This window comes from Pelodiscus sinensis, chromosome 10, assembly GCF_049634645.1.
Source record: "Pelodiscus sinensis isolate JC-2024 chromosome 10, ASM4963464v1, whole genome shotgun sequence".
Classification (NCBI taxonomy): domain Eukaryota; kingdom Metazoa; phylum Chordata; order Testudines; family Trionychidae; genus Pelodiscus; species Pelodiscus sinensis.
This window is the reverse complement of record NC_134720.1, coordinates 10,492,128-10,500,635: the sequence shown is the minus strand read 5'-3', so window position 1 is coordinate 10,500,635 and position 8,508 is coordinate 10,492,128. Positions and strand designations below refer to the sequence as shown.

The 8,508-nt window shown below is 45.4% G+C and overlaps 1 long non-coding RNA gene across 3 annotated transcripts; it reads right to left on the bottom strand.

The window, feature by feature from the left end:
* Positions 1 to 3,671: 3,671 nt before the first annotated feature.
* On the bottom strand, positions 3,672 to 8,222 carry LOC142830843 (uncharacterized). Of its 3 annotated transcripts, none has more exons than XR_012906367.1 (4): positions 8,200 to 8,222; positions 7,043 to 7,132; positions 6,780 to 6,924; positions 3,672 to 4,754 (listed from the first exon to the last, which is right to left on the bottom strand). It is a non-coding gene; the product is annotated as an uncharacterized LOC142830843 (long non-coding RNA). The 3 variants fall into 3 exon arrangements; XR_012906366.1 differs by lacking the exon at positions 8,200 to 8,222 and adding an exon at positions 7,263 to 7,411; XR_012906365.1 differs by lacking the exon at positions 8,200 to 8,222 and having other exon boundaries at positions 3,674 to 4,754; positions 7,043 to 7,180.
* Positions 8,223 to 8,508: the final 286 nt, after the last annotated feature.

Below are 8,508 nucleotides of genomic sequence, written 5' to 3'. Positions count from 1 at the left end.
ATATCTTACTGTCCCTGTATAAAACTATGATACTCCCACATCTTGAATATTGTGTACAGATGTGGTCTCCTCACCTCAAAAAAGATATTTTGTCCTTGGAAAGGGTTCAGAAAAGGGCAACTAAAATGAAGAGAGGTTAAAGCAATTGGGACTCTTCAGTTTAGAAAAGAGGAGACTGAGGGGGGATATGATACAGGTATTTAAAATCATGAGTGGTGTGGAGAGGGCAGATAAAGAAAAGTTATTTATTAGTTCCCATAATAGAAGAACTAGAGGACACCAAATGAAATTAATGGGTAGCAGGTTTAAAACTAATAAGCAAAAGTTCTTCTTCACACAGCGTGTAGTCAACCTGTGGAACTCCTTGCCAGAGGAGGCTGTGAAGGCTAGGACTATAACAGAGTTTAAAGAGAAGCTAGATAATTTCATGGAGGTTAGGTCCATAAAAGGCTATTAGCCAGGGGATAGAATTGGTGTCCCTGGCCTCTGTTTGTCAGAGGCTGGAGAGGGATGGCAGGAGACAAATCGCTTGATCATTGTCTTCAGTCCACCCGGTGCTGGCCACCGTTGGCAGACAGGCTATTGGGCTAGATGGACCTTTGGTCTGACCCAGTATGGCTGTTCTTATGTCTCCTGCACCGGACACTGCTTCGGCTGCTGCAAAGCCCACTCGTGCAAGGAACGGAGGCAGGTTTCCATGCTCTGGGGCACCACAACTTGCTTCAGGGCAACACTTCTGTCATTCCTGGCACTCATGGGCATCTGGGCCAGCAGGGTGAGGAAAAGCACCCGGCACAGGGTGAGGCCCCCCATATCCTTGGCCCTCCTCCAGTGCCCCATCCTCTGCTGTAGCCCAAGTGGTTGCATCCTGAGCCCAGCACTGAGCTGCCCCAGTGAGACCCAAACCCAACTCCAGACGGGCTCCCTCCCACCCAGCCATATGCAGGGCTGCAGAAGGGAGCGATGCTTCTGCAAGGCAGGTGAGGAGATGCCCAGCAGCACTGACCAGAGTGGCCTGGGCCCCCTTTGCCTGGAGCTGCAGCCCCTCACCCTCCCTCCCTCCTCTGCGTGGTTGGAGCACCAGCGCTGGCTTCCTGCTGCAGCAGGTGGCAGAGAGAGTGGAGAGAAAGCCCCGAGTCTTACTGCATGGGAAAGAAGCATTCCCCCTCCCAGGCTGGGGAAACATTGGCCAGAATTTGGTCAATGGGAGCAGTAGGAAGCTGAGCAAGGGACTTGCATGGGACCTGAAATCCAGTATATGCCCCCATCTCCTTGTGCCCAGCCCCTGCACCCCCATCCACCTCACCTCCCTGCTGAGGCTCCAATCCCCTGAACTTCCTCCTCCCCACTCAGACACCCTCCCTGCCAGATGCCCTGCCCCCTTCTCCCTAGCCACACACCCTGCCCCAAAGTCACCCCTTCCCCACCCCAGCCCCAGGCACACACCTTATCCTCAACCTTCCTCTGCTCCCTCCCCCCACTGCCATGGCCAACCCCCCCACCCCAAGCAATGTACCCTGCCCCCAAGTCCACCTCAGCCCTCTTCTCCTACTCATGCACCTTGCCCCCAAGTCATCTTCTCCCTCCTCCCCACACCAGCCCTCACACCCTCAGCCACTTCTGCATCCCATCTCCTGCTCAGATCCTGCACCCCCAATCTGTATCCCACTCACTGGCAACCCTGTCCTGCACATGGAACCCCTCATTTTTGGTTCTGCCCCAGAGCCTAAGGGAGTCCCCAAAATCCACTAACCCTGGAACCCCAGAAAAGATCATCTGGCCTTGGGCTTCGAACTTCATCCCTGTTGCCTGCCCCCATGGGACTGGAGTACCAAGGGAGTGAGGTGTTTCAGTTGGGGGGCCACATATGTAAGGGTTGGGGGGTTTGTTCCTTCTCACTTGTGTGATCTCCACCTGATTTTCCTGTGGGCCAATGGTTCCCAATTCAAAAATAGTCCCCCAGCCCAGCCATAACTACAGACCGTGCTTTTTTTTGTGACAGCACCAGGCCAGGCAGTACCATCACCTATTTTCCCAGCCCACAGAAAGGGAATGGGATTTCCCCCATGCATAATGGCACCTGTTTTTCTGGGGCAGCTCAGCTCCTGATGGAAGCCTGCTCAGGACGTGTGGTGTTTTTTTCTCCCCGTGGGGCGCTGTGGCTTTTAAAGGGGCCATGACTGAATTTCAGCCCACTAGGGGGAGACAAGTTGTCTCTTTTTTTTTTCCTACCCAAGTTTGCCCCAGAGTACCAGCACCTTTTTTCTTACAAAAAAAAGCACTGAATACAGACCGTGTTGAAACCTTTTTGCATTGGACATAATATTTTACTTTATTTAAAATGAAGCCTGGCCAACAAGGCCCCCATCTGGTCACAATGTTCTGTCCCAGGCCTAGATCCTGGGGCAGGCACCACCACCACCACCACCCCGGCTGCCGCATGAATAGGAGAAGAGGCCATGATCGGGCTGCGACAGTCAGATGGGGGTGATGAGCAGGGAGGGTGCAGGGTCTTAGAATTATCTTTTCTGTTTAGGAAGGTAACAAAAAGGTAGAGAAATTGGTCAGAGATGAACTTAGTGCTTAGGCATCTTCAGAGCTGGGCTCTCAGACTAGTCACATCTGATCACAATGTAATTTTGCCCAGATGCCCATTTTACACAACTAAAGTCAATCTGCTCAAATGCTGAATGCTCTAAGCTCCCATGAACAGGGGTAGGAATGCAGAGAGTCTTACAGGTGTAGGATGGAACCATAAGTGCTGCTGGGATCAGCCCAATGGCACAGAGCTAGCCTAATAAGACACTGGCATATGGGCCCAGTAAATATTTTGTTTCACTTCAATAGAACAGATTTACTGCTTGGCAAAATATCACCTCTCCCTTAAGTTAACCATAGGTGGGTTGCTTTTCACTTGTCTTTCTGCAATGAGCTTTGAAGGCCATATCCTTTGTAATTTCAAAGGAATGGTTAGGGGATGACTAGTCAGTGCATTGTTTAGGGGAGGAGGTGGGCAAAAGGAGGCCATAGGGACTATGTTTACACTGGCGGTTTCTTGTGCAAGAATACATCCAGACTGCTTTGTTCTTTTGTGCAAGAGCATCCATGGCAGTGTGGACACTCTTGTGCAAGAAAACTCTGAGGGCCATTTCAGCCATAGAACTTTCTTGCACAATAAGCCCCTGCCGTGCCTCCACACTGCCCTCTTGTGCAAGAAGGCTTACACTTGTTACAAAAGAGCATCGCTCTTGAACAAGAAGCCCATCTCCTGACACCCTACTGAAAATCTTCTTGCGCAAGAGCAGGCAGACAGTGTGGATGCTCTGTGGGTTCTTGCACAAGAACTCACCAGTGTAGATATAGCCAGGAAGTGCTCCTGATCTAGTAGAACCACAGGTTCAAGCATCTCTACAGTTGTCCATACATCAAACTCCTGGCACCTTGTGTGATGCTGGTGCTGTCCCTAGGACTGTGGGATGCTGGTTCATGGCTGGGGCTCATAGGTGCTACAGTAACAGAACCACCACCCTCCACCAGAACAATCTCCAGCCTGTCTGCCTATCCTCCTCAGAATGGAAGGTTGACACTAAACTCGTCTCCTCCCTTTCTGTAAAGGAGACAAAACTGCCAGTAAAAGGAGGGGCACATAACCCCTGCATGGTGAGGTGGAAGACCCTTTGGGAGCAGAGGGGAAGCATCAGTGACTGTTTTGAGGGGGGGGACATAGGGATGCATGCTGCTGCAGGCATGAAGGGGGAAATGGGGAATGCAGATGAGCACACAGCCTGCCACTGGGAAGGGGAATCAACAAACAGCTTCAGCCATGGGGAGAAGCTATAAAGAAGCCCTGAACTAGAGATACATGGGAGTAGGGCTCATAGGGATATTGGGAAATAGAGAGAAGTGAGGCTCCCTGTGGATAAACAGGCTTCAGCCACAAAGGTTGTCTCCAATTTCACACACACAAACTCAGAGTGTAAAAATAAAAAAAACTGTTTAATATGCCAGACCAGTAATTAAAAAAAAAAAGTCAGACTTTACCAACCAAGATAAAACCACCCAAAAACCCAAAGCAATTCCAAATTCACTTGAGATGTGCATTTACAATTCTGCACTACTGCTGCAGCTGATTCATCTGTTTCTTTGGGAGCAGCATTCCCCATGCAACTCTGCACACTTTAAGGATCTGCTATTGTTATTATTAGATTCGCATCCTGGTAGGTCTAAAAAGCTTTCCGCTTGCACACGTAGACTGCCTTACATATGAGGAGCTCACAGGATGTAGGTTGTTCAATGCACAGCTGGTATAGGTAGCAAGCATGCAATACAATACAATACAGACTTAGACCCCAGTCCTGCTTTCAGATCCATGCAGACTCCATCCTGAGCCTATGTTGATCCAAGTGTAGGATTTGGAGTTTTAATGTTTTGAAACTGCAAGGTCTCGCATAAACAAGGGATCTGCTCTGAGTCCTTTATCACCCCTATAGCCATGCTGGCATTTGAGGAATACAGTACCACAGCAGGTGCCCCCTCTGTCATAGTGATCCAATAAGCTGTGAGCAATGAAACTGCTTTCTGAGTGCAGTGTCTCACACTTCCAGCAGATGATGATTTCACATTTTGGACACATTTTCCCCAAGTGGGGCTGCTTTAGAGAACACATCTCCTCCTTAGGTGGCTTCATCTTTTTGGAACCTTTCCTGTGTAAACATCTTTTCTTGTCTTCAAAAACCTGATTCCTCCCCTGTGGGCTGAAACAACAGAAGGAACACAGACAAATTTAGCCTATAAAGCTTTAGTAGCAAAATAATATCCTATTTAGCAGTTAATGTCCTATTTATAAAGCCACCCCGAGGCTTTCTCCCTGACACATTCTGAACACATTTTTAAACACCACTGAAGAGTGTGTGTAAAAGGAATAAGCAGAGTCTAGTGTTTACAATATGATACAGGTCACAAGGCTTTGCTTTTTAGAAGCTGGAAATGGGGAGGATTTTATTTGGCCATTTTAAAATGGTAAAACAAACCTGTTTTGAATGTCATCTTTTAGGGAAAGTTACCTTGGTATCTCGAAAGAGGTTTTACTTTAGAACAGCAGTTCCTCTTTGGCACTACACACAGCCTCACATACACACTTTTCCTGGAGCTTATCCGGCAATGAGTCCCATGAACCCATGTGGAGGCTTCCATAGGGCTCTGTGCAAGTGTCTGCCTGTGCAGAGATTATTGCAGGCATCAGGCCCTAGTTAGTAATACAAAGTCCACACAAAGGGCATATTTGCCTTTGTGAACTCCTATGCAGCTGCAGTGGCTAGCAGGAAAGCATGACAATGCTCTTTCCTTGAACAGAGACAACTGGATGGCTTGAAAGGGACACTGCTAGCACTCTCAAAAATAAGTGTGAATGACCTTTATAAATGAGTGCCCCTCCTCCAAATTGAATGCTAACTAAGGTCTCACTACTGCAAACACTTGCATGGTAGTCTCTACTATCGTGAATAAAATTCTCAGTCAGTACTTCTAAGAATCCTACTGTCTTTGTACATATAAATACATTCAGTCCCCATGAGGCCTGGCTCAGTCAACTTGGTGGTGGTGTAAAATACTAAGAGTGAGCAGCTAGAACACTACTGCTTTTTATAGCAGAATTGGGGGGAGGGGAATCTGTTTTCACCTCTCCTCACTTTCAGATGACTTCACAGTATCCCTGTCTTGGAAAGGACACTTTTCATCATATCTAAAAGTTCGATTCTTACCCTCTTCCATCCTCAGAACAAGTTCCTGTGAAGTCATGTAGAGTAACCCAAATCTGTAACCCACAAAAATCTGTCAATGTTTCATCACTATTCATGTCACAGAATCCAATTCTATAACCCTACTGGCTTTAATGGAATTATTCCATACTTGAGCCAGTGTAATCTAGAACTGAGTTTGGATCCAAAGGGTCATTTCTGGCTACTTTATTTTAATCTGTACCAAGCATGTAACAAACTGATGTAGCTATCATACCTAATTGCTGATTCTAGCAAGAAGAGCGTGCAAGTATCATAATTTCCTGGTTCTAATTATCAAAAAGACAGCCTGCTTTTAGCGAAGCCGTAAAGAAAGCATCTTCTGTCAGGGATTGGGCTAGGACATTTTTAAAAGTATTAACAATCCCCAATAATTTCTGCCCTGTGCATGCACTCAGTTTCTCTCATCTGGAATGACACAAAAACACTCATCGAATCTCCACTGGGTAATAAGCATTTCACGAGGCTAACAAGTCTGCAAAAAAGCACTTAAGAATCATTTTTGTCACTGAAGCAAGCAGAAAGGAGTCTGAAACTATACAGGAGAAAACCTTCTGAACAAAGAAGCATCAGTTTTACATGATCATATTTCAGAGAAAGAGCTGAAGTTTGAGGCCACAAATTTGAACTGTGGATTTACACTTGCACAATTGGAAGATTACATCAATTTCAGCTGCCATACCTCGTCTTCTGATGTGATTCCAAGATACAACACGGATTCTCCAGCTTTATCATTTATTTGGAATTTATTTCCAGAGATTCCATATCTCACAGTGTTGACAAGTACAGTACAAGGATACCAATAAGTAAACATGGGCACTGGGAAACAAATCTTCCCAGAATTTAATCTTTCTGTACTTCAGTTTCCCAATTTAAAAATTAACTGCCACTGACTAAAGATTATGATATGGGATCCTACACAGTATCTATGACAGATCTTATCACAAATAACCCCTTGGAGCATTCAACCCAAGGCATACTTACAGTTTACTCTTGGAAGGCCCAGAGAAAAAATTCAGGGCAGAAAACCTTTTCTTAAAAATATGCTCTCTTTTTTTCCTTCCATATTTCATATCACCTACATTCACTTCTTTACTCTCCCTCTTTGCTGTCTGCCAGCTCATCTTACCTGTAACAGCAACAGTAGGACAAAGAAGTGTAGGACACAAATGTGGCATCTAATCCACAATCACAAAACTACACAAGTAATGATGAATGGAATTGTATAGACAAATTTCTGTACTAACCTAGAGATGTTCCTGGAAGGCAGGTGATTTTGTAAAAGTCAGACAGTAGGCACTTTCCATCAGGTGCAGCAAACAGTTGCTTTGGAAAGCCTAAGGAAGGAAGAAGTCGTAAGTGTGGCTGTTCTTATTTAACTAAGCTATGGGGAGGAGGCATGGCTGCTAAATTAGATGCTGCCATGTGCTACTAATCTAATTTCCAAAGAAATAGGAAGTTGCTCACTTGATAAAAGCAAATAATAGGAGATAATAAAACAATCCTGATGGAGAAGGGAAACAGCAAGCCAATTTCTTGAAGTGGCACAAACATAAAGAAACAGGCAGGGAGGGCACTTGGTCACTGCTAGAAAATAATTTCTTCTTTTTCCGGATAAAACATTTCATTAATCTTAATTTCCACATTGTGTTGCATTGTCTCCAAGCATTAGCCTTGTGGCCTTGGTGATTAAATTAGTCTCTCTGTTCCACATTTGATCATCAGTAATTCTATTTCCTTTTGGTTGATTGACTCACACAGTAGCTTTCACTTGATCCAAATTGCTGGGAAGTAGCTCTGGCCCATCCTGCCCATTTGTCATAGTTTGAAGTATTTTCCAATAATTGTTTTCTAAAATAACTCACACAACCCTAATTTTTAAGAATTAATATAAGTGAGGTAGCAGTCTGTTGCATTAAAGAGTGATCAGAAAATCCATAATTGCAGTGCTACCTATTTTCTTTAATTTTAGCCTTCTTATCCTCACATACCACAGCTGAGCTTCTACAACAAGCTCTATGCCAGCACAAAGATCTGTCTATGTACAGCTGTCATTGCAAAATCAGCACCAATATAGCTCTCACTATTATTCACTTCATTTTACTTGGTACAAAGAATGCACCATGACCTGTGTGAATGGGGAAAATAGGAAAAGCTCAGGAGTAGCACAACCACTCAGCAGGTAACTCTACCCACATTCTCACTAGGCAGCTGCACACACCTTTAGCAGAGCAGAGGGAAACCCTTTTGTGACATAATTTTTGTCTGTGCAGTGACCAAAGGTGCAATGAAAAACACTTGTGACTGGCTTCTTGGAATGCACAAGGAAGCATTCTCCTCAGAAAACTGCTCCAACAGCACTGAGATAAGAAAGTTGCAGGGGTCAGACAGTTAGAACCCTTACCATTTTAAGGGCTCTCTGCAGATTTTAATGCTTCCCACAACCTTCCTCAAACTCAAGACCTGCCTAGAGAAAAGGAAGTGTGTTCTCCTATGGCAACTTTGTAGAGCGGACCATGTTTTCCACCTAAGTGGTGGCAGCTGGAGAGACAAGGATTCGCTCTACCTCTCTGTGCTGAGTTCAGACCCCTGCAGATTACTCGGTTTTAATATTAACGCTGAAGTCAAGATACTTATTGGTTTTTCCCCTAACAGGAGAAGGAAGAGAAATATAACATAAGGCAAGCACTGAAAATGTATGGGAAAGTGGGTA